General features: G+C 39.1%; 1 long non-coding RNA gene across 1 annotated transcript; it reads right to left on the bottom strand.

Moving 5' to 3' along the window:
• Positions 1-2,348: 2,348 nt before the first annotated feature.
• LOC105739416 lies at positions 2,349-7,523 on the bottom strand. Its single transcript, XR_001115328.2, has 3 exons — positions 7,438-7,523; positions 7,009-7,143; positions 2,349-3,189 (listed from the first exon to the last, which is right to left on the bottom strand). It is a non-coding gene; the product is annotated as an uncharacterized LOC105739416 (long non-coding RNA).
• Positions 7,524-7,922: the final 399 nt, after the last annotated feature.

The following is a 7,922-nucleotide window of genomic DNA, read 5'->3' as shown; positions in this document are numbered from 1 at the left end:
CTGAAAGTGAATGGCACTTGCCTTGAATTCTAGGGTCTCTCTGCAGGCACTTACATCTCCCCCTGTCCCTGGGATTGTATGAAGGAGGGTTAAATGGGCCATAGTGTCACTGTTGTAGTTATGTAGGTGAGAGAGCTGTGTACTTGGAAGAGAAATACTTTTTAGATCAAAATGAACACTGGTCTTCTAAGGCTCATTAGCATGCAGTTGAATCATTGCAAGCCTGATTCTACTATGACACGAATGGATATATTTTAACATTTCAATTACCTAAATCCTTGCTTACAATCATTTCTCTCACAGTCATTTGGGAGGGGGGAAAAAAACAACTACAGTAGAAACAAAAAAGCCACAACCCAGACTAGCTGTCTTTGAGTTGGTCATGAAGTCTTTCACCCTAAGGACTAAAAACTAGGGCAAGATACTTTGTTGTGATGTAGGCCAATTTCCTATTTTCAAACCACTGGAAAAAAAAAATGAGGCCAGAGGATTCTGATAAATGATTCTAAGAGATGAATCCCAAGGCTCTCTCTCACATGTTTCATGCAAAACCAGAGAATGTTCACGACAGTCCTGAGTCCAGCTTGCGGAGGCTGTAATTCTATTACTGCCTCATCCAGGCACATTATTTTTGCTCATTAACGAGATGGCATTATAATGGAGCATGCAGCAGCCAGAGTGATTAGCAAAGCGCCTCCTTCCATTCTTCAAAATGTCATCAACACACTGGTCAGGAAACAAACTCATTTTCCGACTCTGCCATGATTTGCAGGGTTTCGGGCACTGATGATAGCTTGTCTGCTTGGTTTAAAAGAGCTCCTGATATAACAGAACCTGACACTGTTTACTTCAGCCTATTATGCCTGCTGCATTCAGTGAATGCTTCATTGGAGAAGAAAAATCGAAAGAAAGCTATTCATTGTAATGCCAGCTGCTTTTTAAAAAAGGAAATCAATTTTTGCTTGAGCTCAGAATGTACTCCGCAGGTCCAGAGTGACCTACCACTTTTGATGTCAACAACAAAAGGATCTGCCTGAATTTTCCACAACAATCACCCAACAGCTCAAAGAACATTGAAAATCCTAGATTAGTTTCATTTTAGTTTATGTTCAAATTGGTATCCACTCATCCCAACAATATCACAAAATAGAAAGGCTTGGGTGACACAGCCCTTGCACGCCAAGCTGTAGGAACTCTGGGCTTTGCCTTCTATGCCGGGTTTTGTTATAAATTACTTGGCAGGTCCATTTTATGATGGAAATAATTAGTTATGTTTAGTATTTATAGCTAGTATCATGATGCCTTTCTGCACTGCTAATTAATTATTTTATGGCCAGCATGTTTCAAATGCAATTAGTTAGGTATGGCAATGATCATAATATTTTGCATATTCATGACAACATTCTGCCTATTTACAGCAAAACTTGGGTGTCAAAATCAGTCATTTTCCTTTTGTTATTAGGCAGAATAATTACAGGAAACAATAACAATGATGTCTTGCATGTGAATAAGATTTTACAACCGAGCACCTCCATTCATGTCACCCATGCATGTACCCCTGTGGTTTCTCACAGGGAAATGGAAACTCTATATGGTGACAGATTTTGGCTAGGTCTTTAGCCAGCTTGAAGGTCACCAACAGAGGCTTTTGCTCTTTTTACTTTGTAGTCGAAGTCTCATTTGGGCCATAGGGACAAACCGGTTGCTAAAGAAGTATTGTGAAGGTGAATATTTCAGCTGGGTAAGGAAACAAAAGGGTCAGTTGGCACTTGGCTATTTTGAACAAAGCCCCTCAGTGTTTTCTTTATAATTAATACTATTATTTTTTATAGTAGGTGTGGAGGTGTCACTAAACAGCAGCAAAGCCTCCTTAGTTTTTCGCATTGGAGGCCTCAGAAGACAGATTGAGTTATTGCTTAACCAGACTCCGTATCCAGCAAGCACACTGCCTTATGTCGAACTATCGAGTGCTTCTTAAATCCTGAGAGTCTAGAAATAGTATTGCCCTGTGAAGCCTGGGAATGTTCTCAATTAGCTTGTGGACAAGATCAATGACATATGCTCTCTTCCAGATCTGTGCCAATTTCTCTTGACTTTAAGCCTCCCCGACTAGCCATAATCCTCCATTTCCTTTTCCCCATATGTCTTTGCAAAGTGCTGAAAATAGTAAAAATCAAGAAAAATATTGACCACTGAGAACTGAGATCTAGCCGTGAGTGTCCTTTTATGGTACATTTGTAAGACCAGGCTGTGGGTGCCTGAAGAACAGGAATGGGGTGGGGAAATGAAACCATCACATATTTCCAGTTTTTGCTCCTCAGAGTCTAAACAACCAAGGAAAAAAACAGTTAAAAAATGAGAAGTCAAATTTAATTATAAAAAATGTGTGGTCTATCCCTCTCTTAAAATCTGTATACAAATGTGGACTCCATGACCTCAGATTGCCATATTTCTTCCTCTGAAGGACAAGAAAGTCTTCCTTTTACCTCACCCAATTCTCGCCTGCTTTTAATTCGAGCCTATTTCCATTCATTGGGTTTGTTGCAGATATGAAGAGCAAACTGGCTTTGAAGTTAATAGTCATTATTTTCTCATTTCTTGGGATAAAGCAAAAAGAATCCCTTTAGCCTTCCTTCAGAAACCATTCTTTAGCCCTTTCATCATCTTTGTCACTTCTCTGAACTCACTCCAGGTCTGCCACATCTGCACGTTACAAGTGTGAGTTCTCAGTGTTCTCAAACATCCCCAACTCCGTTCTCAAAAACATCTGCCAGCACTTGGGGCCAAGTCTAGAGTTAATCCTTCTGTTTTAAGAGCTCTGGTATGGGTCACAGACTAGCTGTTTTGTTGCCTTTAAACAAAACAAACAACAACAAAAAAAACCATAGGGATGGGATATTTTGAAGGTGAGTGGCCAACTTTCAGAATGACAGTGTTTTCTTCTGACCTCAAAGATGGGCTGCCTTCCAACGGGATCCTTGAAGTTTCAGCCAGGGCCAGGCGTGGGGTGTAGAGATGGGGGTGCAATGGAGCATACTGTCAAGGTGTGAGACCCAGTGGGGAGGCTGGAGTTTGGAGGGCCAGGCTGGGTTTTCTGAGACTACTGAATTCAATTCAGCAACTCATAGGACATTTGTTACTAAAATCCCAACTATGTTTTGGGAGCTTCTTCAGCGTCTGTAAGACAAGCTAGAAAATCAGAAAATGAATAGGGAGGAGAAATTTTATAAGATACAAGTATTACAGAGATATACAGTATGGAGGCAGATGCAATTAATCAATCCTTATTAACTAATGATCGTTTGACTGACAGATTTACAGATTCTGCTCCAGTTAACACTTCTATTCCTAACTTAATATGTCTAAGTCCCGGCCATGTTGTCTTTCCCGGCTTCTCCCTTCTAACACTCTCCCCTTTGTCCAAGGGCCTTGCTTACTCTTCGTTGGCATTAAGAAAAATTAAAAAGTGACTGACACCTGCTGGGGGTGAAATCATTATAACGCATTTTTTCTATAAGAATCCATGCCAGCTCACTCTCATTCTATAGCCTCAACTGCAGTTGCAGATGTTCCCTTACTGAGAGACATTCAAAATACAAACATGTTGTAGTCCTGATGAGCTATTCATGTTGTTTTTGTCATCAAAGAGCAGCATAAAAAGAAGAATGCCGGCGACGTGCCATTAGTAATTGAGAGACTAATCAATTCCACATTGTAATTGCCCCTGTCATCTGTTTACACACCTTTCATCGGTTTACAATTGTGCTCTTAAAAGACAGGCTTGCCCCAGCCCTGCAGGTTGGGAAACATCTGTATTCCTGCTCTCTGAACACAGCATAAAAGTTACGTTGAAAAAGAAACATCGATAACATTTTACAAGTGGATTTTGTATTCATTTAATTCATAATCCTGAAATATTAATGTCAGGCATCACTTTCAGCCAAAACAGAGAGCTTCCTTGTGTTTGATTTGCATAAAACAGTTGATGTATTTAGATAATTTGAAGGATTTTAATATATGTATGACTAGTTTACATTAGACTAATGTAGTTTTGAAAAAATCATGGGTAGTTATTGTCATCAAGTGGAATAATTTGACATATTTCTAGATAAGCTTAATTTTTTTGAGGTTTCTTTTTTTCAATTATAATTTTCACACCTCTTATATTTCTAGAAACTTCACAGGCATCACTAATATATTTCCATGAAGATTGACTTGTAGCAGCCTTCTATAGGGATTAGAGCTGACATCTGTGTAACAGTGCCTGAGAGAAAAAACTATTAATATAGTTCCTGCTATATGACGATAGACATTAGGATGTCATTAACAGACCAATTTCTGAAATAAAAACTCACACCACATTGGGCATTTTGATCTTGAGTTTGACCCAGCAATATGATCTGGAATCAAGACAAGATTGCTAAAGACCTATAAACAACTCAGGCAAGAGAGAAACTTTTTTTCTTTAAACTCTTTAGGATGGGATATGAATAAAATTAGAGAAGGCAGTATGTGGCTTTTCTCATTTTCCTGCTTTCACTCCTAACTATTTTCACCAGGCAAAACCCCACCCCCAAATCTATTTTTCATTTTTCTTGGGAATGAATGGATAAAAGGCAGAAAACTCACTACACAATTTCATACTTCAGTTTATTTGAAATGCATATAAAATGCATATAAATGTAGCAAATTCGAGAGAAACACGGAAGCTAGAGCCAGTGTCCTTTGTTGCTGGGTCCTGTCAGTTACTCACAGAGAGGATCCATTCAGCACAGCTGAAGTGCGTCCCTGCCAGTACCACACATTCTGTCCACATGTAGTGTCTTCAACTTTGAGGAAGGCAGGGTCAGACCACAGGGTCAAACTGTTTTACCCTGCAATTTAGTTGATGTTCCCTGAGCCCTTTAAAACTTTCTGAGCTCACAAATATTATATCATTTTAATGAATGCAAATGTTTTAAATCTGGTGTTTAAAAATTTAAGTTAGCCACTTTTCCACCAACAAATATACACGAGTGTCTATAACTTGCAAGCTATTGCTCTGGCTACCACAGAATACAAAGATGCTTGACACCTACCCCAGTCCTTCAGGTTTCTTGCAGTCCAGGAGTCTTTAGCTGTATAACTAAATATAATTACCTAGCTTTCTCTAGATCAGTCTTCTGTTTTTTAAAATTCCATATTCCATTATCACAAAGTTATTTGGCTTGGTTTGTGTTAGAAGAGAGTCACCTTTGGTCTCATCTCTTTGAAAATTCTGTTTGTTTATATATTACTATTTCAATTTACAATCACCCTGTGGTGGGACAAAGGCTTGAAAGAGGCATGATGAGCACCTTGGAGGGGGATAAGAGGATCAGTTTCCTTATTTCACAGGTGGGGAAGCTGAATACCAAAAGCCCAGAATGAAAAGTCCAAGGCCTATAGCTGGACACAAATGAGCAGAGGCCTCTGGATGCTCACACCAGAATGATTTCCCTTCTCCTCAAAGATTAGGCAGAACCAAGCATCCCAGGGGTGATTGTTTGCAGGCCGTGCTACCGGTACCCAGGCAGCTTTCAGCGTGGTGATTTTACCACACAATGTAAACAGATGGCTCGTGGTTCTAAGAACCAGCTGAATGCTTCAATCTGTCCACTCCAGCCATTAGGGTGAGCTGACCATCTCTAATTCATACTGCAGGCCAGCGTGCCATAATTACTGCTTGATCACTTTCGATTTGGAGGACTTAAAGAAAGAGCACCCTTCTGCCTTTGCTAGAATTTAAAAAAGATATTTAGAAAATAGCACGAAAGTGTCATCTTTGTTGTTTTCATTGTCCATGTCAACAAGAATGCATTTTCTTAAGAGATTTGTGTAACTGTTCTTTTGTCTTGATCCAATTGTTAGAAATTAATTTCCCTTTGTTTTCACAACAACATCCTTGACCTAACCGGTGCCTTTGCTCTTTATGTACACACAAAGTCATAAAAATCCTTTAAGTCTGTATGAATATCCCTCACAACATCTAAGAGGAATCCATCCAGTTTGGAGTAGTTTGGCTTGAAGGGATTTAATTGCTGCAAACTGTATTCGTAAACTAGTTCTTTCCACTACATCTAACAATTTTGTGAAGTAATTGTTAGCAGAAACAAAATCTGTATTTATTAATGTTTAGTGGTTTTCAGCTGAAATCAATTTTCAAAGCATACTTTTGAGTGCCATTTACATTCAAAAATAAACACAGCAGATGTGTTATTAGGCCGGCTTCAGGATTTTCCAGGAGGCCTAATGTGCCAACATTTACTGCATCAAGGCAAATGAGTAAACCTCCAGAGTGAGCAGCTCCACAGAACTAATGTTTTATCTAATCCAAGGCTCGAATGAGACATGAACAGATTTCTGCTCCGCTACGCTACCAGCAATTAGCAAAGTCTCCCTAGGTCTAGTTACATTTAGAATAAAGTAAATAATATTCATGATTTGGCCATTTCTGATACATTCCTGTGGCTTCTAAAATTGAAAGAATGAATTCAAACAAGCTGTTGCATATAGCAACCACCGTAAATGCTTCTCCAAATAGTGTAGAATTTTTGGAAAATCTAAAGCTCCATATACCTAAGTCTTATACTAAATAATATTCATAGTAGAGCTGCTTAATGTTGCTTTTGAAAAACTCCAAGAAGAACTGTGTATATATTTTTAACTACAAGGGACCTGTGTATACTGATATAATTTTATGTCTCATTTTCTGGCCTCACTGAACAGAAGAGGACCCGCTAGAAATTCTCCTGTCTTCAGTTATCTTTTGCGTATTTCTAAAAATAAAACGGACATCTTGTTAAAAGATGACAAAATACCTGTTTTATTGCAAAAGGCTTCCTTTTCACATAGAAAATGGATACAGACACGGGTTCTCAAATTGCTAGCTTTCCTTAACGAAGAAAGGTGACAGGGTGAATTAGTTCTCCCTCCTTCAGAATAATGCTTTCCACATATCATCCTCTGCTGTGGTTGAGCTCCACCTACCTGGGAAGGCAGGTTATCCTCCATGACAGGGGAGACATCTGCAATATCTCTGCTCAGCCAGGATTGTCCACCTTCATAAAGTCCCAAAGGCATTGAGATGCGGCTTTTCTTGCTGCATCTGTTTTGATGCAAAACCTACAAATGGAAAAAAGAATTTCCCAATCCCAAACACTCTGGGAAGCTCTTTGATCTTCTGTCTTGCAAGATGGGGCTTGAGTTTTAAGAAACAAATTTTTATGACGGCAAAGACCTTTGACGAGACAAATAACCTGCGGTAAACTAAGGAGTGATTTAAGATTTTGGTTTGCTAGGTTTCAGGAGCGCCCCCCTTCCTTCTGATGATGTAGTGGAACATTCTCCACTTCAGTGACTTTTAAATGTCCATGTTATTCCCCAGCAAACTTTTAAAATTGGTTTTATTTTTCTTACCTAACTGATGATTATAGGGTTCCTGTGAATTCTCTGCTCTTAGATAAGTTAGTGTTTCTGGATACAGAGAGTACTTGTTGGATGTCTGTTGGCTCAGTAGTTGTATGTCACCCTGAGGCTCTGACTTAATTGGCAGCTCCAACCATGGGCAGTGGTGCCCCAGCAAGGGAAGGCAGGAAAGTTAGGCAGAGCAGAACGGCTGTTTCATGAGGTTCTCCTGACTACCTGGATTATTTACTGTCTTAACCCCGTCTTTTTTTTTTTAATTATTTTTTTATTACACTTTAAGTTCTAGGGTACATGAGCACAATGTGCAGGTTTGTTACATAGGTATACATGTGCCATGTTGTTAACCTCATCTTTTAGGGCAGTAAAAAATAAAAGAAAATAAAGATATATATTTCAAGGTGAGGACTTAGGTGATTGCTTCATAACTGTGGATCTCCTAAAAAGTATTTTTTTATGTGTGCCCCTCAACATTCTCA

This window comes from Nomascus leucogenys, chromosome 2 (genome assembly GCF_006542625.1).
Source record: "Nomascus leucogenys isolate Asia chromosome 2, Asia_NLE_v1, whole genome shotgun sequence".
Classification (NCBI taxonomy): domain Eukaryota; kingdom Metazoa; phylum Chordata; class Mammalia; order Primates; family Hylobatidae; genus Nomascus; species Nomascus leucogenys.
This window is presented reverse-complemented; position numbering and strand designations above follow the sequence as displayed.